The sequence below is a fragment of the Nerophis ophidion genome, linkage group LG02 (genome assembly GCF_033978795.1).
Source record: "Nerophis ophidion isolate RoL-2023_Sa linkage group LG02, RoL_Noph_v1.0, whole genome shotgun sequence".
In the NCBI taxonomy this organism is placed as follows: domain Eukaryota; kingdom Metazoa; phylum Chordata; class Actinopteri; order Syngnathiformes; family Syngnathidae; genus Nerophis; species Nerophis ophidion.
The window spans coordinates 83,030,714-83,056,406 of NC_084612.1; the positions used below are offsets into that span (position 1 = coordinate 83,030,714).

Below are 25,693 nucleotides of genomic sequence, written 5' to 3' on the forward strand. Positions count from 1 at the left end.
TAATAATAATAAAAATATATATGTATATAAAAAATATATATATAAAACAACCCTTTTTACGGTAATAAACTGGCATTTTTTTTAAACAAAAATAAAGTGTTTTTTAATTTTCAGTAAAGTACTGTATAAACAACAAATGCAGATGTTACTATAAAACACTGACACGTCATTTCCTGTAATTTTACTGTAGGTTTTATGGTCAAATTAAATCAAATCAAAAAAAAAAAAAGGGCAGGTCAGTTGCCAAACTTTTACTGTAAAATAAAAGTGGTACAAAGAAAAAAAGTATATATACATATATATATATATATATATATATATATATAAAACAACCCTTTTTTACGGTAATAAACTGGCATTTTTTTCAAACAAAAATAAAGTGTTTTTTAATTTTCAGTAAAGTACTGTATAAACAACGAATGCAGATGTTACTTATTTTATTTTTTTTCTTATTTGTCATGAAAAAGGGACGTTTTTGTCATGAAAAAGGGAGGTTTTTGTGGTTGGTGCACTAATTGTAAGTGTACATTGTGTTTTTTATGTTGATTTAATACATAAAACAAAAACAAAACAATTTTTTTAAAAATTTTTTAATATTTTTTTTAATATTTTTTTTTAAATAAAAAATTCTTCTGCGGCCCGGTGGTTGGGGACCACTGCACTACTGTATTAAAGAAGGTCTCTAGGATGTTTTTGAGCTCTAAATAAGGTTTTATCAGCACGTTTGGAGGATTCCCAGAGTTAAAGAGCTCCGTTGCAGATTTAGTAATCTTTTAATCTCACAGCCGACCTCAAGATCCTTTTTTTTTCCTTTTTTTTTTCTTGTAATCCCAGAAGATGCTTGGCCAGATTACGGCCGTGACGTCTGGAAGTCGGCGCAGATGTGCGGCCGATCACGGATTAAAGCACTTTTCTCTCCTAAGGACGAGGAGGATGCTGAGAGTGTTCATCCCTACGTCTTTTTAGCAGACTAATGTGGAGAGAAATAGTCAAGTCTGAAGTAGGGGTGCCCAAACCTTTTTAAAGTGCAAGTGGGTTCGTCTCCTAGCCGTCCATAGCGTTTCTACTCGTATGGATTAAAAGTTAATGTTAAAAAAGTTAAAGTTTACTGTTTACTTTAAATATAACTTAACTTTTTTTTTACTTTTTAAAGTAGGAGTGCATTCGTCTCCTAGCCGTCCATAGCGTTTCTACTCGCATGGATTAAAAATTCAAGTTAAAAAATTAAAGATTAATGTTTACTTTAAGTTTAACTTTTTGAACTTTTTAAAGTAGAAGTGTGTTCGTCTCCTAGCCGTCCATAACGTTTTTACTCGTATTAATTAAAAGTTAAAGTTAAAAAGTCAAACTTTACAGTTTACTTTAACTTTTTGAACTTTTTAAAGTAGAGTGCGTTCGTCTCCTAGCCGTCCATAGCGTTTCTACTCGCATGGATTAAAAGTTAAAGTTTACTGTTTAATTTAAATTTAACTTTGAGTGTAACTTTAACTTTAAATTTTTTAACTTTGTGAGGTAGAAGTGCATTGGTCTCCTAGCCATCCATAGCGTTTCTACTCGTATGGATTAAAGGTTAAGATTAAAAAAGTTTAAGTTTACTGTTTACTTTAAGTTTAAGTTTAACTTTAACTTTATTAACCTTTTAAAGTACAAGTGCGTTCGTCTCCCAGCCGTCCACAGCGTTTCTACTCGTATGGATTAAAAGTTAAAGTTAAAAAAGTTAAAGTTTACTGTTTACTTTAAATTCAACTTAACTTTTTTTACTTTTTAATGTAGGAGTGCATTCGTCTCCTAGCCGTCCATAGCGTTTCTACTCGCATGGATTAAAAATTCAAGTTAAAAAATGAAAGATTAGTGTTTACTTTAAGTCTAACTTTAACTTTTTGAACTTTTTAAAGTAGAAATGCGTTCATCTCCTAGCCGTCCGTAACGTTTTTACTCATATTAATTAAAAGTTAAAGTTAAAAAGTCAAACTTTACAGTTTACTTTAAGTTTAACTTTAACTTTTTGAACTTTTTAAAGTGCAAGTGCGTTCGTCTCCTAGCCGTCCATAGCGTTTCTACTCGTATGGATTAAAAGTTAAAGTTTACTGTTTACTTTAAGTTTAACTTTAACTTTAAATTTTTTAACTTTGTAAGGTAGAAAAGCATTGGTCTCCTAGCCGTCCATAGCGTTTCTACTCATATAGATTAAAAGTTCAAGTTAAAAAAGTTAAAGTTTAATGTTTACTTTAAATTCAACTTAACTTTTTTTACTTTTTAATGTAGGAGTGCATTCGTCTCCTAGCCGTCCATAGCGTTTCTACTCGCATGGATTAAAAATTCAAGTTAAAAAATGAAAGATTTGTGTTTACTTTAAGTCTAACTTTAACTTTTTGAACTTTTTAAAGTAGAAATGCGTTCATCTCCTAGCCGTCCATAACGTTTTTACTCGTATTAATTAAAAGTTAAAGTTAAAAAGTCAAACTTCACAGTTTACTTTTTGTTTAACTTTAACTTTTTGAACTTTTTTAAGTAGAAGTGCGTTCGTCTCCTAGCCGTCCATAGCGTTTCTACTCGTATGGATTAAAAGTTAAAGTTAAAAAAGTTAAAGTTTACTGTTTACTTTAAATTCAACTTAACTTTTTTTACTTTTTAAAGTAGGAGTGCATTCGTTTCTTAGCCGTCCATAACGTTTCTACTCGCATGGATTAAAAATTCAAGTTAAAAAATGAAAGTTTAGTGTTTACTTTAAGTCCAACTTTAACTTTTTGAACTTTTTAAAGTAGAAATGCGTTCGTCTCCTAGCCGTCCGTAACGTTTTTACTCGTATTAATTAAAAGTTGAAGTTAAAAAGTCAAACTTTACAGTTTACTTTTAACTTTTTGAACTTTTTAAAGTAGAATGCGTTCGTCTCCCAGCCGTTCATAGCGTTTCTACTCGCATGGATTAAAAGTTAAAGTTAAAAAAGTTAAAGTTTACAGTTTACATTAAATATAACTTAACTTTTTTTTACTTTTTAAAGTAGGAGTGCATTCGTCTCCTAGCCGTCCATAACGTTTCTACTCGCATGGATTAAAAATTCAAGTTAAAAAATGAAAGATTAGTGTTTACTTTAAGTCTAACTTTAACTTTTTGAACTTTTTAAAGTAGAAGTGCGTTCATCTTCTAGCCGTCCGTAACGTTTTTACTCGTATTAATTAAAAGTTAAAGTTAAAAAGTCAAACTTTACAGTTTACTTTTAACTTTTTGAACTTTTTAAAGTAGAATGCGTTCGTCTCCCAGCCGTCCATAGCGTTTCTACTCGCATGGATTAAAAGTTAAAGTTTACTGTTTAATTTAAATTTAACTTTGAGTGTAACTTTAACTTTAAATTTTTTAACTTTGTGAGGTAGAAGTGCATTGGTCTCCTAGCCATCCATAGCGTTTCTACTCGTATGGATTAAAGGTTAAGGTTAAAAAAGTTTAAGTTTACAGTTTACTTTAAGTTTAAGTTTAACTTTAACTTTATTAACCTTTTAAAGTACAAGTGCGTTCGTCTCCTAGCCGTCCATAGCGTTTCTACTCGTATGGATTAAAAATTAAAGTTAAAAAAGTTAAAGTTTACTGTTTACTTTAAATATAACTTAACTTTTTTTTTACTTTTTAAAGTAGGAGTGCATTCGTCTCTTAGCCGTCCATAGCGTTCTACTCGCATGGATTAAAAATTCAAGTTAAAAAATGAATTAGTGTTTACTTTAAGTCTAACTTTAACTTTTTGAACTTTTTAAAGTAGAAATGCGTTCATCTCCTAGCCGTCCGTAACGTTTTTATTCGTATTAATTAAAAGTTGAAATTAAAAAGTCAAACTTTACAGTTTACTTTAAGTTTAACTTTAACTTGTTGAACTTTTTAAAGTGCAAGTGGGTTCGTCTCCCAGCCGTCCATAGCGTTTCTACTCGTATGGATTAAAAGTTAAAGTTAAAAAAGTTAAAGTTTACTGTTTACTTTAAATTCAACTTAACTTTTTTTACTTTTTAATGTAGGAGTGCATTCGTCTCCTAGCCGTCCATAGCGTTTCTACTCGCATGGATTAAAAATTCAAGTTAAAAAATTAAAGATTAATGTTTACTTTAAGTTGAACTTTTTGAACTTTTTAAAGTAGAAGTGTGTTCGTCTCCTAGCCGTCCATAACGTTTTTACTCGTATTAATTAAAAGTTAAAGTTAAAAAGTCAAACTTTACTGTTTACTTTAACTTTTTGAACTTTTTAAAGTAGAAATGCGTTCGTCTCCCAGCCGTCCATAACATTTCTACTCGTATAGATTAAAAGTTAAAGTTAAAAAGTCAAAGTTGATTGTTTACTTTAAGTTTAACTTTAACTTTTTTAACTTTAAGTGCGTTTGTCTCCCAGCCGTCCATAAGATTCCTACTCGTATGGATTAAAATTTAAAGTTAAAAAGTAACATTTTACGGTTTACTTTAAGTTTAAGTTTAACTTTGACTTTTTTTACCTTTTAAAGTAGAAGTGCGTTTGTCTCCCAGCCGTCCATAGCATTTCTACTCATATGGATTAAAAGTTAAAGTTAAAAAGTTCAAATTTAATGTTTACTTTAAGTTTACTTTAACTATTTTAACTTTTTAAAGTAGAAGTGAGTTCGTCTCCAAGCCATCCATAACGTTCCTACTCGTATAGATTAAAAGTTAAAGTTAAAAAGTTCAAGTTTATTGTTTACTTTAAATTTAAGTTTACTTTTAACTTTTTTAACTTTTTAAAGTAGAAGTGCGTTTGTCTCACAGCCGTCCATAGCGTTTCTACTCGTACGGATTAAAATTTAAAGTTAAAAAGTAAAATTTTACGGTTTACTTTAAGTTTAGGTTTAAGTATGACTTTTTTTACCTTTTAAAGTAGAAGTGCGTTTGTCTCCTAGCCGTCCATAGCGTTTCTACTCATATGGATTAAAAGTTCAAGTTAAAAAGGTCAAATTTAATGTTTACTTTAAGTTTACTTTAACAATTTTAACTTTTTAAAGTAGAAGTGCGTTCGTCTCCTAGCCATCCATAGCGTTTCTACTCGTATGGATTAAAAGTTCAATTTAAAAAGTTCAAGTTTACTGTTTACTTTAAGTTTATGTTTAACTTTAACTGTTTTAACTTTTTAAAGTAGAAGTGCGTTTGTCTCCCAGCCGTCCATAGCATTTCTACTCATACGGGTTAAAATTGAAAGTTAAAAATTTCAAATTTAATGTTTACTTTAAGTGTACTTGAACTATTTCAACCTTTTAAAGTAAAAGTGCGTTCGTCTCCTAGCCATCCATCGCGTTTCTACTCGTATGGATTAAAAGTTAAAGATAAAAAGTTCAAGTTTACTGTTTACTTTAAGTTTAAGTTTAACTTTGACCTTTTTTAACTTTTTTAAAGTAGAAGTGCGTTCGTCTCCCAGCCGTCCATAGCGTTTCTACTCATACGGATTAAAAGTTAAAGTTAAACAGTTCAAATTTAATGTTTACTTTAAGTTTACTTTAACTATTTTAACTTTTTAAAGTAGAAGTGCGTTCGTCTCCTAGCCGTCCATTGCGATTACTACTCATACGGATTAAAAGTTAAAGTTAAACAGTTAAAGTTTACTGTTTACTTTAACTTTTAGAACTTTTTAAAGTAGAAGTGCATTCGTCTCCTAGCCATCCGTAATGTTCTTACTCGTATAAATTAAAAGTTAAAGTTAAAACGTTCAAGTTTACTGTTTACTTTAAATCTAAATTTAAGTTTAACTTTAAGTTTTTTAACATTCGAAAGTAGAAGTGCATTCGTCTCCCAGCCGTCCATAGCGTAACTACTTGTATGGATTAAAAGTTAAAATTGAGAAATTAAAGATTAGTGTTTACTTTAAGTTTAACTTTAACTTTTTGAACCTTTTAGTGTAGAAGTACGTTCGTCTCCTAGCCGTCCATCGCGTTTCTACTCGTATGGATTAAAAGTTAAAGTTAAAGTTTACTGTTCACTTTAAGTTTAACTTTAAATTTAACTTTAACTTGAACTTTTTTAACTTTTTAAAGTAGAAGTGCGTTCGTCATCCTAGCCATCCATAGCGTTTCTACTCGTATGGAGTAAAAGTTAAAATTAAAAAGTTAAAGTTTACTTTAAGTTTAACTTTAACTTTTTAATGTAGAAGTGCGTTCGTCTCCTAGCCGTCCATAACGTGTTTACTCGTATAGATTAAAAGTTAAAGTTAAAAAGTTCAAGTTTATTGTTTACTTTAAATTCAAGTTTAAGTTTAAATTTTTTAACATTTGAAAGTAGAAGTGTATTTGTCTCCTAGCCGTCCATAGCGTAACTACTTGTATGGATTAAAAGTTAAAGTTAAAAAGCTAAATTTTACAGTTTATTTTAAGTTTAACTTTAAGTTTAATTTTAACTTTAACTTTTTAAAGTAGAAGTGAGTTCGTCTCCTAGCCGTCCATAGCGTTTCTACTTGTATGGATTAAAAGTTAAAGTTAAGAAATTAAAGATTATTGTTTACTTTAAGTTTAACTTTCACTTTTTGAACCTTTTAAAGTAGAAGTACGTTCGTCTCCTAGCCGTCCATTGCATTTCTACTCGTATGGATTAAAAGTTAAAAGTTAAAAAGTTCAAGTTTACTGTTTACTTTAAGTTTAAGTTTAACTTTGACTTTTTTTACTTTTTAAAGTAGAAGTGTGTTTGTCTCCCAGCCGTCCATAGCGTTCCTACTCGTATAGATTAAAAGTTAAAGTTAAAAAGTTGAAGTTTACTGTTTACTTTAAGTTCAAGTTTAACTCTAACTTTTTTAACTTTTTAAAGTAGAAGTGCGTTCATCTCCTAGCCATCCATAGCGTTTCTACTCGCATGGATTCTCCATTCATCGATCCAAGCAACGTTTGGAAGTTTTACAATACAACTAAAACAATTCTTAGTGACTAAAGCGTCCCATGTGTGATTTCTGCAGGACTGAAATGAAGCTAGCACTAAATGGTAAATAAAAACAGAATACAATGATTTGCTAAATCCTTTTCTACTGAAATTCAATTGAATAGACTGCAAAAAAAAGATATTTAACGTTCGGAATGGAATTTTTTTTTTTTTTTTTTCCGCAAATAATAGCTCATTTTGAATTTGAGGCCAGCGACATGTTTCAAGAAAGCTGGCACAAGTGGCAAAAAATACTGAGAACTTTGAGAAACGCTCATCAAACGCTTATTTGGAACCTTCATTCATGTGAGCAGGCTAATTGGCAACAGGTGGGTGCCATGATTGGATATAAAAGCAGCTTCCATTAAATGCTCGGTCGTTCACAAACAAGGACGGGGTCGAGGGTCGCCACTTTGTCAACAACTGCCTGAACAAATTTGTTTAAGAACAACATTTCTCAACCAGCTATTTCACCATCTGCGCGCCGTAATATCATGCATCAAAAACCGACATCAGTGTGTAAAGGATATCGCCACATGGGCTCAGGAACCCTTCAAAAAACCACTGTCAGTAACTACAGTTAATCGCTACATCTGTAAGTGCAAGTTGTAACTCTACCATGCAAAGCCAAAAGCCATTTATCAACAACACCCGGCGGATTCGCTGGGCCCGAGCTCATCCGAGACAGTTCTGTGGTTCTGACGGGCATTTAGACCACGAGCTGTAGGGGGCGCCATGTGACGACAGGACGTGGTGCGTGTGCAATGTTGTATTTCAAGTGGCGTTACCCTGCAATTTTCCTTGTCAGGAGTCCTAAATTTAGGATTTCCCAGTTTCCTGGAATGCAACGCCAGCTTACTCGGTGATATTTTACAATTGTTGAAAAAAAGATACAAGATTTAGAAGTCCTCCCTAAAGATGTCTTCGTCTTACAAATGCGGTGTGAGCTTTCTTCTTCACAACTCCGACAAGGTCCGACCTTCTTGGAGTCAAACCACAGGAACCGGGGGAACGAAGCACTTCTAGGAAATGCCACACGGGAGATTTACAGAAAGGAGTACAAACCTCACCTGGTTTCCACTTCTGTTTCTATACCCCGGAGGTCAGAGTTGAAGAGAAACCAGATGCTTGCGCTGACACAGGTATGCTGCAACCCCCAGCAAGACTGTGAGTACCAACGACTCTGCGACTTGGCCCTCAGGCGGATCCACCTTGTACGCTTCACGGCAGGTAAAGACTCAGACACTCCGCCCCCTGACCTTCTTTATCCCCTCTTCAATGCACTTCTTCTTTCCTACTTCCCCTTGTGCTGTTCTCCTCCTCACATAATTGCAACAAAATCACTTTGGAAGGGTGACCAGGACAGCGGAGAAGATCATCGGCCGTCCTCTTATTACCGTCCCAGAAATTCCCCTCTTTTTCTGATTGGTCGCGCCTACCCTCTTCTGGTTGGACTCAACCCGAGGAAACGTGTTGGGTGTAAATCGTACTGCGAGTGCTATATACACAGGTATGCTGCAACCCCCAGCCAGACTGTGAGTAACAACGACTCTGCGACTCGGCCCTCAGGCAGATCCACCTTGTACGCCGTCACATTCTCACGCTTCACGGCGGGTAAAGACTCAGACGCTCTGCCCCCTGACTTTCTTTGTACCCTTTTTACTGCTCTCCTCCTCACATGATTGCAACGAAATCACTTTAGAAGGGTGACCAGGACTGCGGAGAAGATCATCGGCCGCCCTCTTATTATCATCCCGGCAACTCCCTTCCCTTTCTGATTGGTCGTGCCGACCCTCTTCTGGTCGGACTCAACCCGAGGAAACATGTTGTGTGTACGACGCCCGTAAAAACATCAGTCTTGATAAATCGTATTGCGAGTGCTATATACACAGGTATGCCGCAACCCCCAGCCAGGCTGTGAGTAACAACGACTCTGCAACTTGGCCCTCAGGAGGATTCACCTTGCACGCAGTCACATTCTCACGCTTCACGGCGGGTAAAGACTCAGATGCTCCGCCCCCTGACCTTATTTATCCCCTCTTTACTGCTCTCATCCTCACGTGATTGCAACAAAATCACTTTAGAAGGGTGACCAGGACTGCGGAGAAGATCATCGGCCGCTCTCTTATTATCGTCCCTTTTCTGACAGGTCGTGCCTACCCTCTTCTGGTCGGACTCAACCCGAGGAAACATGTTGTGTGTACGACGCCCGTGAAAAACAACATCAGTCTTGATAAATCGTATTGCGAGTGCTATATACACAGGTATGCCGCAACACCCAGCCAGACTGAGTAACAACGACTGCGACCTGGCCCACAGGCGGATCCACCTTGCACGCCGTCACATTCTGACGATCACGGCGAGTAAAGACTCAGAAGCTCCGCCCCCTGACCTTCTTTGTCCCCTTTTTACTGCTCTCCTCCTCACGTGATTGCAACTTAATCACTTTAGAAGGGTGACCAGGACTGCGGAGAAGATCATCGGCCGCTCTCTTATTATCGTCCCTTTTCTGACTGGTCGCGCCTACCATTTTCTGGTCGGACTCAACCCGAGGAAACGTGTTGGGTGTACGACACCCGTGAAAAACAACATCAGTCTTGATAAATCGTATTGCGAGTGCTATATACACAGGAATGCCGCAACACCCAGCAAGACTGTGAGTACCAACGACTCCGCGACTTGGCCCTCAGGAGGATCCACCTTGTACGCTTCACGGCAGACTCAGACGCTCCGCCCCTTGACCTTCTTTATCCCCTCTTCAATGCACTTCTTATTTCCTACTTCCCTTCGTCCTACTCTCCTCCTCACGTGATTGCAACGTAATCACTTTAGAAGGGTGACCAGGACTGCGGAGAAGATCATCGGCCGCCCTCTTATTATCATCCCGGCAACTCTCCTCCCTTTCTAAATGGTCGTGCCGACCCTCTTCTGGTCGGACTCAACCCGAGGAAACGTGTTGTGTGTACGACGCCTGTGAAAAACAACATCAGTCTTGATAAATCGCCTTGCGAGTCCTATATACACAGGAATGCCGCAACACCCAGCCAGCCTGAGTACCAACGACTCTGCAACTTGGCCCTCAGGCGGATCCACCTTGTACGCCGTCACATTCTCACGCTTCACGGCGGGTAAAGACTGCTCTCCTCCTCACGTGATTGCAACGTAATCACTTTAGAAGGGTGACCAGGACTGCGGAGAAGATCATCGGCCGCTCTCTTTTTATCGTCCCTTTTCTGACTGGTCGCGCCTACCCTCTTCTGGTGAGTCTCAACCTGAGGAAACAACTTCTGTCTTGATAAATCGTACTGCGAGTGCTATATACACAGGTATGCCGCAACCCTCAGCCAGACTGTGAGTAACAACGACTGCGACCTGGCCCTCAGGCGGATCCACCTTGTACGCCGTCACATTCTCACGCTTTACGGCGGGTAAAGACTCAGATGCTCCGCCCCCTGACCTTCTTTGTCCCCTTTTTACTGCTCTCTTCCTCACGTGATTGTAGCGTAATCACTTTAAAAGGGTGACCAGGACTGCGGAGAAGATCATCGGCCGCCCTCCTATTATCATTCCAGCAATTCCCCTCTTTTTCTGATTGGTCGCGTTTACCCTCTTCTGGTCGGACTCAACCCGAGGAAACATGTTGCATGTACGACGCCCGTGAAAACAACATCAGTCTTGATAAATCGTATTGCGAGTGCTATATACACAGGTATGCTGCAACCCCCAGCCAGGCTGTGAGTACCAACGACTCTGCAACTTGGCCCTCAGGAGGATCCACCTTGCACGCCGTCACATTCTCACGCTTCACGGCGGGTAAAGACTCAGACGCTCCACCCCCTGACCTTCTTTGTCCTCTTTTTACTGCTCTCTTCCTCACGTGATTGCAACGAAATCACTTTAGAAGGGTGACCGGGACTGCGGAGAAGATCATCGGCCGCTCTCTTATTATTGTCCCTTTTCTGACTGGTCGCGCCTACCCTCTTCTGGTCGGACTCAACCCGAGGAAACGTGTTGTGTGTACGACGCCCGTGAAAAACAACATCAGTCTTGATAAATCGTATTGCGAGTGCTATATACACAGGAATGCTGCAACCCCCAGCCAGGCTGTGAGTAGCAACGACTCTGCAACTTGGCCCTCAAGAGGATCCAGCTTGCACGCCGTCACATTCTCACGCTTCACGGCGGGTAAAGACTCAGATGCTCCGCCCCCTGACCTTATTCATCCCCTCTTTACTGCTCTCATCCTCACGTGATTGCAACCAAATCACTTTAGAAGGGTGACCGGGACTGCGGAGAAGATCATCGGCCGCCCTCTTATTATCATCCCGGCAACTCCCCTCCCTTTCTGATTGGTCGCGCCTACCCTCTTCTGGTCGGACTTAACCCGAGGAAACGTGTTGGGTGTACGACGCCCGTGAAAACAACATCAGTCTTGATAAATCGTATTGCGAGTGCTATATACACAGGTATGCTGCAACCCCCAGCCAGGCTGTGAGTAACAACGACTGCGACCTGGCCCTCAGGCGGATCCACCTTGTACGCCGTCACATTCTCACGCTTCACGGCGGGTAAAGACTGCTCTCCTCCTCACGTGATTGCAACGTAATCACTTTAGAAGGGTGACCAGGACTGCGGAGAAGATCATCGGCCGCTCTCTTATTATCGTCCCTTTTCTGACTGGTCGCGCCGACCCTCTTCTGGTCAGACTCAACCCGAGGAAACATGTTGTGTGTACAACACCCGTAAAAACAACTTCAGTCTTGATAAATCATATTGCGAGTGCCAAACAGTTATAATTGCATATTCTCCTCTCATATTGTGGCCGTAAATTCTGAACTACAAGCCGTTACTTTTTTTCCTTCGCTTTAACCCCTGCGGCTTATAAAATGGAGCGGACGATTTATGGAGTTTTTGTTGCTGACGGCCATTAAGCAAATAGTTTCCATCAAACACATGCAAAGACACTTAAGTGGTGTGTTGTTTTTTGGTGCTACGGCGCCATCTTTTGGAAGAGTTCGTTCACTGCAGGGGCTGCCAGGTGAATCCCCGTGAGTGTTTCCCTGTTTAAAGTTGAAGTGTGCCGTCCATAGCGTTTCTACTCGTATGAATTCTCCATACATCGATCCAAGCAACGTTTTTAAGTTTTACAATACAACTAAAACAATTCATACTGACTAAAGCGTCCTATGTGTGATGTCTGCAGGAGTGTTTTCGCGCATTTTTGTACGTGCCACAGTAATGTAATGAAGCTGGTGTTACTAGCATTAGCTAATATGCTAACACATTTACGAGTGCCCGTGTCAGTATTATTAACTTACACTAGCATTGAGGAAATATTTGAGGCCCCGCTATTTTGTAAGCTTTTTGAAAACAAATGCTTTAAAATTTTATATCTCACATTTTATATTTCGTTTTGGAAATAGCTTGTCATAAACAATTCTAAATTAATTAAAAATAGAAAAAGAAAACACATTTCTATGCATAAGTAAATGTATTCAGTTCACTGTCTTCTTTCCTTCATGGATCTAAACTTTACCGTTGCCGACAATATTTTTTTTATTTACTTAGATTTACAAGTTTTGGACGAAATAAAATAAAATAAAAATTCTTATTAGATTGCAGACTTTTTCTCTTTTTTCTGACATTAAGCGGGCTTATAAAAAACGCAATGAAGATGACTTCTGTTTTGTTTGATCAGCCGTTTTACTGCCCTGTCACGGACACAGATTGGAAACAATTAGAGTATGTAAATAAACATTTAGAGAATATTTCTGCGTAAAAAACTCATTTCACAACCTATATAGCTGCGGCTTATACGTGTATATGGAAACATAATTTTTTTCTTACAAAATTTTGTGGGTGGGGCTTAAAAAACGGAAATGTTGACACCAATGATAATACAATTTGTCACTTATAACTTACAGCTAGCATTAATGTTTGATACGTAACGTCTGCTTGTAGCATTTTAAAAACAAATATGTAAATATCCCACGCATTCTTAGATTTACAAATTTCGTAAAAAATGTTTTTATATTAATACGTTGCATATTTTTGTTATTTTCTCTGATATTTTTGCGGGCTAACAAAAAACACAATGAAGAGGACTTCTGTTTTGTTTGATCAGCCGTTTTACTGCCGCGTCACAGACACCGTTTGGAAACAATTAAGGTATGTAAATAAACATTTACAGAATACTTCTGTGCAAATAACTCATTTTAGAACGTTTATACCTGCGCCTTGTAGTCCGGTGTGGATTATAGATGGAAAAATATTTTTCTTATAAAATTTAGTGGGTGGGGCTTATATATTGGTGCATACGGTACTGAGAAAAATCTGAAATTTTGATACCAACGTTAATACAATTTGTCTCGAATAAGTCACAGCTAGCATTAAGGTTTGATACGTAACGTCTGCTTGTAGCGTTTTAAAAACAAATATCTAAATATACCGCCCATACTTCTATTTACAAATTTTGTACAAAATTTCACTTTTTTTTTCTTATTACATAGCATATTTTTGCTCTTTTTAATTTTTTTTTTTTTTCTTTGTCATGAAAAAGGGAGGTTTTTTTGGGATAGTGCACTAATTATAAGTGTATCTTGTGTTCTTTATGTTGATTTAATAAATAAAATAAAAAAAATAATAAAAAAATAAAAAATAAAAATAATAAAAAATATTAACAAATTCCTTTGCGGCCCAGTGGTTGTTTATTTAAGGACAAAATTGCAATAAAAAACATATTTTTAATGTACCCTAAGATTTTTCGTTAAAATAAAGCCAATAGTGCACATGATTGTGGTCCCCTTCATTTAGAAAAGTACCGAAAAGTATCAAAATAATTTTGGTACTGGTCCCAAACTATCGGTATCGGGACAACAATAAGTTTGCTTGAAATGAAAAAAAAAAAAATACAAATCCTGATATAAAATGTAAAATGAAAAAAACTAAATAAATCAGAATTAATCAGCAACATTAACTCAGGAGCACAAAACACTCCAACCTACAATAGAAAAGTTACATTTGAAAACTGGGTAACACAAGGCATATTGACAGAGCTTAAACCATTGTTACTATAACAATCTACAAGATTAATATAGGTTGCCTCTCTCTCTCCCCTTTCATCTTTCGGTATTCCTTCATCTTTTTTTTAAAAAAATTTTAAAATTATCTTTCTAGCTATCATTATGTATACGTATCGTTGCATTTGAACAACTTTATTGTTGACATTAAAAATATGTTTTTTATTGCAATTTTGTCCTTAAATAAACAACCACTGGGCCGCAAAAGAATTTGTTAATCATTTTTATTTTTTATTTTTTTATTTTTTTTATTTTATTTTATTTTTTTATTTATTAAATCAACATAAAGAACACAAGATACACTTACAATTAGTGCACTATCCCAAAAAACCTCCGTTTTTCATGACAAAGAAAAAAAAAATTAAAAAGAGCAAAAATATGCTAGGTAATAAGAAAAAAAAGTAAAATTTGTACAAAATTTGTAAATAGAAGTATGCGTGGGATATTTAGATATTTGTTGTTAAAACGCTACAAGCAGACGTTACATAACAAACCTTAATGCTAGCTGCGACTTATTAGAGACAAATTGTATTAATGATGGTATCAAAATTTCAGATTTTTCTCAGTACCGTATGCACCAATATATAAGCCCCACCCACTAAATATTATAAAAAAAATATTTTTCCATCTATAATCCACACCGGACTACAAGGCACATGTATAAACGTTCTAAAATTAGTTATTTGCACAGCAATATTCTGTAAATGTTTATTTACATACCTTGTTTCCAAACGGTGTCTGTGACGCGGCAGTAAAAGGGCTGATCAAACAAAACAGAAGTCCTCTTCATTGTGTTTTTTGTCAGCCCGCAAAAATATTAACATTTTTTTTTACAACATTTGTAAATCTAAGAATGCGTGGGATATTTAGATATTTGTTTTTAAAACGCTACAAGCAGACGTTACATATCAAACCTTAATGCTAGCTGTGACTTATTAGAGACAAATTGCATTAACGTTGGTATCAAAATTTCCGAGCGAGATGAGCTTTGCGTGCTATCAAGTTTGCAGATTTTAATACACGCCAACCTTCCGTAGACCGGGCCCTTTGTCTTTGGCTTTTTTTTAAGTTGACAGCGTACAGCGATTTGATTGACCCTTACATCTTCAACCTTTTGTCCCTTTCTTCCCACTATTAGCAGGGACACTTTGAACCATAATTGAGATTAAAGCTTTCAAAGTCTTCCACACAAAAAAAAAAAAAAAAAAGTTACATTTGTGCCTATTAAAAATACAAAAAAAGTTAAATGAAGAAGTCGGGATTGATGGCTACGATGAGCAGGTTTTGTAGACGGTCCTCGTTTGAGAGACTTTTCGGTACTTTTCTAAATGAAGGGGACCACAATCATGTGCACTATTGGCTTTATTTTAACGAAAAATCTTAGCGTACATTAAAAATATGTTTTTTATTGCAATTTTGTCCTTAAATAACCAACCACTGGGCCGCAAAATAATTTGTTAATAATTTTTATTATTTTTATTTTTTTATTATTATTTTTTTATTTTATTTTTTTATTCATTAAATCAACATAAAGAACACAAGATACACTTACAATTAGTGCACTATCCCCCAAAAAACTCCCTTTTTCATGACGAAGAAAAAAACAAAAAAATTAAAGAGCAAAAATATGCTATGTAATAAGAAAAAAAAGTAAAATGTTGTACAAAATTTGTAAATAGAAGTATGCGCAGTATATTTCGATATTTGTTTTTAAAACGCTACAAGCAGACGTTACATAACAAACCTTAATGCTACCTGTGACTTATTAGAGACAAATTGTATTAACGTTGGTATCAAAATTTCAGATTTTTCTCAGTACCGTATGCACCAATATATAAGCCCCACCCACTAAATTTGATAAGAAAAATATTTTTCCATCTATAATCCACACCGGACTACAAGGCGCAGGTATAAACGTTCTAAAATGAGTTATTTGCACAGAAATATTCCGTAAATGTTTATTTACATACCTTAATTGTTTCCAAACGGTGTCTGTGACGCGGCAGTAAAACGGCTGATCAAACAAAACAGAAGTCCTCTTCATTGTGTTTTTTGTCAGCCCGCAAAAATATTAACATTTTTTTTTTTACAACATTTGTAAATCTAAGAATGCGCGGGATATTTACATATTTGTTTTTAAAACGCTACAAGCAGACGTTACATATCAAACCTTAATGCTAGCTGTGACTTATTAGAGACAAATTGCATTAACGTTGGTATCAAAATTTCTGAGCGAGATGAGCTTTGCGTGCTATCAAGTTTGCACATTTTAATACACGCCAACCTTCCGTAGACCGGGCCCTTTGTCTTTGGCTTTTTTTTTAAGTTGACAGCGTACAGCGATTTGATTGACCCTTACATCTTCAACCTTTTGTCCCTTTCTTCCCACTATTAGCAGGGACACTTTGAACCATAATTGAGATTAAAGCTTTCAAAGTCTTCTACACAAAAAAAAAAAAAAAAAGTTACATTTGTGCCTATTAAAAATACAAAAAAAGTTAAATGAAGAAGTCGGGGTTGATGGCTACGATGAGCAGGTTTTGTAGACGGTCCTCGTTTGAGAGACTTTTCGGTACTTTTCTAAATGAAGGGGACCACAATCATGTGCACAATTGACTTTATTTTAACGAAAAATCTTAGGGTACATTGAAAATATGTTTTTTATTGCAATTTTGTCCTTAAATAACCAACCAGTGGGCCGCAAAATAATTTGTTAATAATTTTTATTATTTTTATTTTTTTATTATTATTTTTTTATTATCATTATTTTTTTTATTTTTATTTATTAAATCAACATAAAGAACACAAGATACACTTACAGTTAGTGCACTATCCCAAAAAAAACTCCCTTTTTCATGACAAAGAAAAAAAAAAAAATTAAAAAGAGCAAAAATATGCTAGGTAATAAGAAAAAAAATTAAATTTTGTACAAAATTTGTAAATAGAAGTATGCGCGGTATATTTAGATATTTGTTTTTAGAACGCTACAAGCAGACGTTACATATCAAACCATAATGCTAGCTGTGACTTATTAGAGACAAATTGTATTAACGTTGGTATCAAAATTTCTGATTTTTCTCAGTACCGTATGCACCAATATATAAGCCCCACCCACTAAATTTTATAAGAAAAATATTTTTCCATCTATAATCCACACCGGACTACAGGGCGCAGGTATAAACGTTCTAAAATGAGTTATTTGCACAGAAATATTCTGTAAATGTTTATTTACATACCTTAATTGTTTCCAAACGGTGTCTGTGACGCGGCAGTAAAACGGCTGATCAAACAAAACAGAAGTCCTCTTCATTGTGTTTTTTGTTAGCCCGCAAAAATATTAATATAACATTTTTTTTTACAACATTTGTCAATCTAAGAACGCGTGGGATATTTACATATTGGTTTTTAAAACGCTACAAGCAGACGTTACATATCAAACCTTAATGCTAGCTGCGACTTATTAGAGACAAATTGTATTAATGTTGGTATCAAAATTTCAGATTTTTCTCAGTACCGTATGCACCAATATATAAGCCCCGCCCACTAAATTTTATAAGAAAAATATTTTTCCATCTATAATCCAGGTATAAACGTTCTAAAATTAGTTATTTGCACAGAAATATTCTGTACATTTTTATTTACATACCTTAATTGTTTCCAAACGGTGTCTGTGACGCGGCAGTAAAACGGCTGATCAAACAAAACAGAAGTCCTCTTCATTGTGTTTTTTGTTAGCCCGCAAAAATATGCAACGTATTAATATAAAACATTTTTTTTACTACATTTGTAAATCTAAGAATGCGTGGGATATTAAGATATTTGTTTTTAAAACGCTACAAGCAGACGTTACATATCAAACCTTAATGCTAGCTGTGACTTATTAGAGACAAATTGCATTAACGTTGGTATCAAAATTTTCCGAGCGAGATGAGCTTTGCGTGCTATCAAGTTTGCACATTTTAATACACGCCAACCTTCCGTAGACCGGGCCCTTTGTCTTTGGCTTTTTTTTTAAGTTGACAGCGTGCAGCGATTTGATTGACCCTTACATCTTCAACCTTTTGTCCCTTTCTTCCCACTATTAGCAGGGACACTTTGAACCATAATTGAGATTAAAGCTTTCAAAGTCTTCTACACAAAAAAAAATTAAAAAATTGCATTTGTGCCTATTAAAAATACAAAAAAAGTTAAATGAAGAAGTCGGGATTGATGGCTACGATGAGCAGGTTTTGTAGACGGTCCTCGTTTGAGAGACTTTTCGGTACTTTTCTAAATGAAGGGGACCACAATCATGTGCACTATTGGCTTTATTTTAACGAAAAATCTTAGGATACATTGAAAATATGTTTTTTATTGCAATTTTGTCCTTAAATAAACAACCACTGGGCCGCAAAATAATTTGTTAATAATTTTTATTATTTTTATTTTTAATTTTTTTCTTATTATTTTTTTATTTTATTTATTAAATCAACATAAAGAACACAAGATACACTTACAATTAGTGCACTATCCCAAAAAAAACTCCCTTTTTCATGACAAAGAAAAAAAAAAAAAATTAAAAAGAGCAAAAATATGCTAGGTAATAAGAAAAAAAAGTAAAATTTTGTACATAATTTGTAAATAGAAGTATGCGCGGGATATTTCGATATTTGTTTTTAAAACGCTACAAGCAAACGTTACACATCAAACCTTAATGCTAGCTGTGACTTATTAGAGACAAATTGTATTAACGTTGGTATCAAAATTTCAGATTTTTCTCAGTACCGTATGCACCAATATATAAGCCCCGCCCACTAAATTTTATAAGAAAAATATTTTTCCATCTATAATCCACACCGGACTACAAGGCGCAGGTATAAACGTTCTAAAATGAGTTATTTGCACAGAAATATTCTGTAAATGTTTATTTACATACCTTAATTGTTTCCAAACGGTGTCTGTGATGCGGCAGTAAAACGGCTGATCAAACAAAACAGAAGTCCTCTTCATTGTGTTTTTTGTCAGCCCGCAAAAATATTAACATTTTTTTTTTACAACATTTGTAAATCTAAGAATGCGCGGGATATTTACATATTTGTTTTTAAAACGCTACAAGCAGACGTTACGTATCAAACCTTAATGCTAGCTGTGACTTATTAGAGAAAAATTGCATTAACGTTGGTATCAAAATTTTCCGAGCGAGATGAGCTTTGCGTGCTATCAAGTTTGCACATTTTAATACACGCCAACCTTCCGTAGACCGGGCCCTTTGTCTTTGGCTTTTTTTTTTAAGTTGACAGCGTACAGCGATTTGATTGACCCTTACATCTTCAACCTTTTGTCCCTTTCTTCCCACTATTAGCAGGGACACTTTGAACCATAATTGAGATTAAAGCTTTCAAAGTCTTCTACACGAAAAAAAAAAAAAAAAAAAAGTTACATTTGTGCCTATTAAAAATACAAAAAAAGTTAAATGAAGAAGTCGGGGTTGATGGCTACGATGAGCAGGTTTTGTAGACGGTCCTCGTTTGAGAGACTTTTCGGTACTTTTCTAAATGAAGGGGACCACAATCATGTGCACTATTGGCTTTATTTTAACAAAAAATCTTAGGAAACATTAGAAATATGTTTTTTATTGCAATTTTGTCCTTAAATAACCAACCACTGGGCCACAAAATAATTTGTTAATAATTTTTATTATTTTTATTTTTTTATTATTATTATTATTTTTTTAATTTTTATTTATTAAATCAACATAAAGAACACAAGATATACTTACAATTAGTGCACTATCCCAAAAAAAACTCCCTTTTTCATGCCAAAGAAAAAAAAAAAAAAATTAAAAAGAGCAAAAATATGCTAGGTAATAAGAAAAAAAAGTAAAATTTGTACAAAATGTGTAAATATAAGTATGCGCGGTATATTTAGATATTTGTTTTTAGAACGCTACAAGCAGACGTTACATATCAAACCATAATGCTAGCTGTGACTTATTAGAGACAAATTGTATTAACGTTGGTATCAAAATTTCAGATTTTTCTCAGTACCGTATGCACCAATATATAAGCCCCACCCACTAAATTTTATAAGAAAAATATTTTTCCATCTATAATCCACACCGGACTACAAGGCGCAGGTATAAAAGTTCTAAAATGAGTTATTTGCACAGAAATATTCTGTAAATGTTTATTTACATACCTTAATTGTTTCCAAACGGTGTCTGTGACGCGGCAGTAAAACGGCTGATCAAACAAAACAGAAGTCCTCTTCATTGTGTTTTTTGTTAGCCCGCAAAAATATGCAACGTATTAATATAAAAAAATTTTTTTACTACATTTGTAAATCTAAGAATGCGTGGGATATTAAGATATTTGTTTTTAAAACGCTACAAGCAGACGTTACATATCAAACCTTAATGCTAGCTGTGACTTATTAGAGACAAATTGCATTAACGTTGGTATCAAAATTTTCCGAGCGAGATGAGCTTTGCGTGCTATCAAGTTTGCACATTTTAATACACGCCAACCTTCCGTAGACCGGGCCCTTTGTCTTTGGCTTTTTTTTTAAGTTGACAGCGTACAGCGATTTGATTGACCCTTACATCTTCAACCTTTTGTCCCTTTCTTCCCACTATTAGCAGGGACACTTTGAACCATAATTGAGATTAAAGCTTTTAAAGTCTTCTACACACACAAAAAAAGAAAAGTTACATTTGTGCCCATTAAAAATACAAAAAAAAGTTAAATGAAGAAGTCGGGATTGATGGCTACGATGAGCAGGTTTTGTAGACGGTCCTCGTTTGAGAGACTTTTCGGTACTTTTCTAAATGAAGGGGACCACAATCATGTGCACTATTGGCTTTATTTTAACGAAAAATCTTAGGGTACATTAAAAATATGTTTTTTATTGCAATTTTGTCCTTAAATAAACAACCACTGGGCCGCAAAAGAATTTGTTAATAATTTTTATTATTTTTATTTTTTATTTTTTTCTTATTATTTTTTTATTTTATTTATTAAATCAACATAAAGAACACAAGATACACTTACAATTAGTGCACTATCCCAAAAAAAACTCCCTTTTTCATGACAAAAAAAAAAAAAAAAAATTAAAAAGAGCAAAAATATGCTAAGTAATAAGAAAAAAAAGTAAAATTTGTACAAAATTTGTAAATATAAGTATGCGTGGGATATTTAGATATTTGTTTTTAAAACGCTACAAGCAGACGTTACATATCAAACCTTAATGCTAGCTGTGACTTATTAGAGACAAATTGTATCAACGTTGGTATCAAAATGTCTGATTTTTCTCAGTACCGTATGCACCAATATATAAGCCCCACCCACTAAATTTTATAAGAAAAATATTTTTCTATCTATAATCCGGGTATAAACGTTCTAAAATGAGTTATTTGCACAGAAATATTCTGTAAATGTTTATTTACATACCTTAATTGTTTCCAAACGGTGTCTGTGACGCGGCAGTAAAACGGCTGATCAAACAAAACAGAAGTCCTCTTCATTGTGTTTTTGGTTAGCCCGCAAAAATATGCAACGTATTAATATAACATTTTTTTTTTTACAACATTTGTAAATCTAAGAATGCGCGGGATATTTCGATATTTGTTTTTAAAACGCTACAAGCAGACGTTACATAACAAACCTTAATGCTAGCTGTGACTTATTAGAGACAAATTGTATTAACGTTGGTATCAAAATTTCTGATTTTTCTCAGTACCGTATGCACCAATATATAAGCCCCACCCACTAAATTTGATAAGAAAAATATTTTTCCATCTATAATCCACACCGGACTACAAGGCGCAGGTATAAAAGTTCTAAAATGAGTTATTTGCACAGAAATATTCCGTAAATGTTTATTCACATACCTTAATTGTTTCCAAACGGTGTCTGTGACGCGGCAGTAAAACGGCTGATCAAACAAAACAGAAGTCCTCTTCATTGTGTTTTTTGTCAGCCCGCAAAAATATTAACATTTTTTTTTTACAACATTTGTAAATTTAAGAATGCGCGGGATATTTACATATTTGTTTTTAAAACGCTACAAGCAGACGTTACGTATCAAACCTTAATGCTAGCTGTGACTTATTAGAGACAAATTGCATTAACGTTGGTATCAAAATTTTCCGAGCGAGATGAGCTTTGCGTGCTATCAAGTTTGCACATTTTAATACACGCCAACCTTCCGTAGACCGGACCCTTTGTCTTTGGCTTTTTTTTTAAGTTGACAGCGTACAGCGATTTGATTGACCCTTACATCTTCAACCTTTTGTCCCTTTCTTCCCACTATTAGCAGGGACACTTTGAACCATAATTGAGATTAAAGCTTTCAAAGTCTTCTACACAAAAAAAAAAAAAAAAAGTTACATTTGTGCCTATTAAAAATACAAAAAAATTTAAATGAAGAAGTCGGGATTGATGGCTACGATGAGCAGGTTTTGTAGACGGTCCTCGTTTGAGAGACTTTTCGGTACTTTTCTAAATGAAGGGGACCACAATCATGTGCACTATTGGCTTTATTTTAACGAAAAATCTTAGCGTACATTAAAAATATGTTTTTTATTGCAATTTTGTCCTTAAATAACCAACCACTGGGCCGCAAAATAATTTGTTAATAATTTTTATTATTTTTATTTTTTTATTATTATTTTTTTATTTTATTTTTTTATTCATTAAATCAACATAAAGAACACAAGATACACTTACAATTAGTGCACTATCCCCCAAAAAACTCCCTTTTTCATGACGAAGAAAAAAACAAAAAAATTAAAGAGCAAAAATATGCTATGTAATAAGAAAAAAAAGTAAAATGTTGTACAAAATTTGTAAATAGAAGTATGCGCAGTATATTTCGATATTTGTTTTTAAAACGCTACAAGCAGACGTTACATAACAAACCTTAATGCTACCTGTGACTTATTAGAGACAAATTGTATTAACGTTGGTATCAAAATTTCTGATTTTTCTCAGTACCGTATGCACCAATATATAAGCCCCACCCACTAAATTTGATAAGAAAAATATTTTTCCATCTATAATCCACACCGGACTACAAGGCGCAGGTATAAAAGTTCTAAAATGAGTTATTTGCACAGAAATATTCCGTAAATGTTTATTCACATACCTTAATTGTTTCCAAACGGTGTCTGTGACGCGGCAGTAAAACGGCTGATCAAACAAAACAGAAGTCCTCTTCATTGTGTTTTTTGTCAGCCCGCAAAAATATTAACATTTTTTTTTACAACATTTGTAAATCTAAGAATGCGCGGGATATTTACATATTTGTTTTTAAAACGCTACAAGCAGACGTTACATATCAAACCTTAATGCTAGCTGTGACTTATTAGAGACAAATTGCATTAACGTTGGTATCAAAATTTTCCGAGCGAGATGAGCTTTGCGTGCTATCAAGTTTGCACATTTTAATACACGCCAACCTTCCGTAGACCGGACCCTTTGTCTTTGGCTTTTTTTTTAAGTTGACAGCGTACAGCGATTTGATTGACCCTTACATCTTCAACCTTTTGTCCCTTTCTTCCCACTATTAGCAGGGACACTTTGAACCATAATTGAGATTAAAGCTTTCAAAGTCTTCTACACAAAAAAAATTAAAAAATTGCATTTGTGCCTATTAAAAATACAAAAAAAGTTAAATGAAGAAGTCGGGATTGATGGCTACGATGAGCAGGTTTTGTAGACGGTCCTCGTTTGAGAGACTTTTCGGTACTTTTCTAAATGAAGGGGACCACAATCATGTGCACTATTGGCTTTATTTTAACGAAAAATCTTAGGGTACATTAAAAATAAGTTTTTTATTGCAATTTTGTCCTTAAATAACCAACCACTGGGCCGCAAAAGAATTTGTTAATAATTTTTTATATTTCTATTTTTTTATTATTTTTTTTTATTTTATTTTTGTATTCATTAAATCAACATAAAGAACACAAGATACACTTACAATTAGTGCACTATCCCAAAAAACCTCCCTTTTTCATGACAAAGAAAAAAAAATAAAAAATTAAAAAGAGCAAAAATATGCTATGTAGCAAGAAAAAAAAGTAAAATTTTTGTACAAAATTTGTAAATAGAAGTATGCGCGGTATATTTCAATATTTGTTGTTAAAACGCTACAAGCAGACGTTACATAACAAACCTTAATGCTAGCTGCGACTTATTAGAGACAAATTGTATTAATGTTGGTATCAAAATTTCTGATTTTTCTCAGTACCGTATGCACCAATATATAAGCCCCACCCACTAAATTTTATAAAAAAAATATTTTTCCATCTATAATCCACACCGGACTACAAGGCGCAGGTATAAACGTTCTAAAATGAGTTATTTGCACAGAAATATTCCGTAAATGTTTATTCACATACCTTAATTGTTTCCAAACGCGGCAGTAAAACGGCTGATCAAACAAAACAGAAGTCCTCTTCATTGTGTTTTTTGTCAGCCCGCAAAAATATTAACATTTTTTTTTTACAACATTTGTAAATCTAAGAATGCGCGGGATATTTACATATTTGTTTTTAAAACGCTACAAGCAGACGTTACGTATCAAACCTTAATGCTAGCTGTGACTTATTAGAGACAAATTGCATTAACGTTGGTATCAACATTTCCGAGCGAGATGAGCTTTGCGTGCTATCAAGTTTGCACATTTTAATACACGCCAACCTTCCGTAGACCGGGCCCTTTGTCTTTGGCTTTTTTTAAATTGACAGCGTACAGCGATTTGATTGACCCTTACATCTTCAACCTTTTGTCCCTTTCTTCCCACTATTAGCAGGGACACTTTGAACCATAATTGAGATTAAAGCTTTCAAAGTCTTCTACACAAAAAAAAAAAAAAAAAAGTTACATTTGTGCCCATTAAAAATACAAAAAAAGTTAAATGAAGAAGTCGGGATTGATGGCTGCGATGAGCAGGTTTTGTAGACGGTCCTCGTTTGAGAGACTTTTCAGTACTTTTCTAAATGAAGGGGACCACAATCATGTGCACTATTGGCTTTATTTTAACGAAAAATCTTAGGATACATTGAAAATATGTTTTTTATTGCAATTTTGTCCTTAAATAACCAACCACTGGGCCGCAAAATAATTTGTTAATAATTTTTATTATTTCTATTTTTTTATTATTTTTTTTTAATTTTTTTTTTTATTCATTAAATCAACATAAAGAACACAAGATACACTTAAAATTAGTGCACTGTCCCAAAAAACCTCCCTTTTTCATGACAAAAAAAAAATTAAAAAATTAAAAAGAGCAAAAATATGCTATGTAATAAGAAAAAAAATTAAATTTTGTACAAAATTTGTAAATAGAAGTATGCGCGGTATATTTAGATATTTGTTTTTAAAACGCTACAAGCAGACGTTACATATCAAACCTTAATGCTAGCTGCGACTTATTAGAGACAAATTGTATTAATGTTGGTATCAAAATTTCGGATTTTTCTCAGTACCGTATGCACCAATATATAAGCCCCGCCCACTAAATTTTATAAGAAAAATATTTTTCCATCTATAATCCAGGTATAAACGTTCTAAAATTAGTTATTTGCACAGAAATATTCCGTAAATGTTTATTCACATACCTTAATTGTTTCCAAACGGTGTCTGTGACGCGGCAGTAAAACGGCTGATCAAACAAAACAGAAGTCCTCTTCATTGTGTTTTTTGTTAGCCCGCAAAAATATTAACATTTTTTTTTTACAACATTTGTAAATCT

General features: G+C 34.5%; 1 protein-coding gene across 1 annotated transcript in view; it reads right to left on the reverse strand.

Annotated features, from left to right (window-relative positions):
• The window catches only part of LOC133546652 (A disintegrin and metalloproteinase with thrombospondin motifs 18-like), a 197,534-nt gene that overhangs the window by 44,382 nt on the left and 127,459 nt on the right, over positions 1–25,693 (reverse strand). The window lies entirely within an intron of this gene.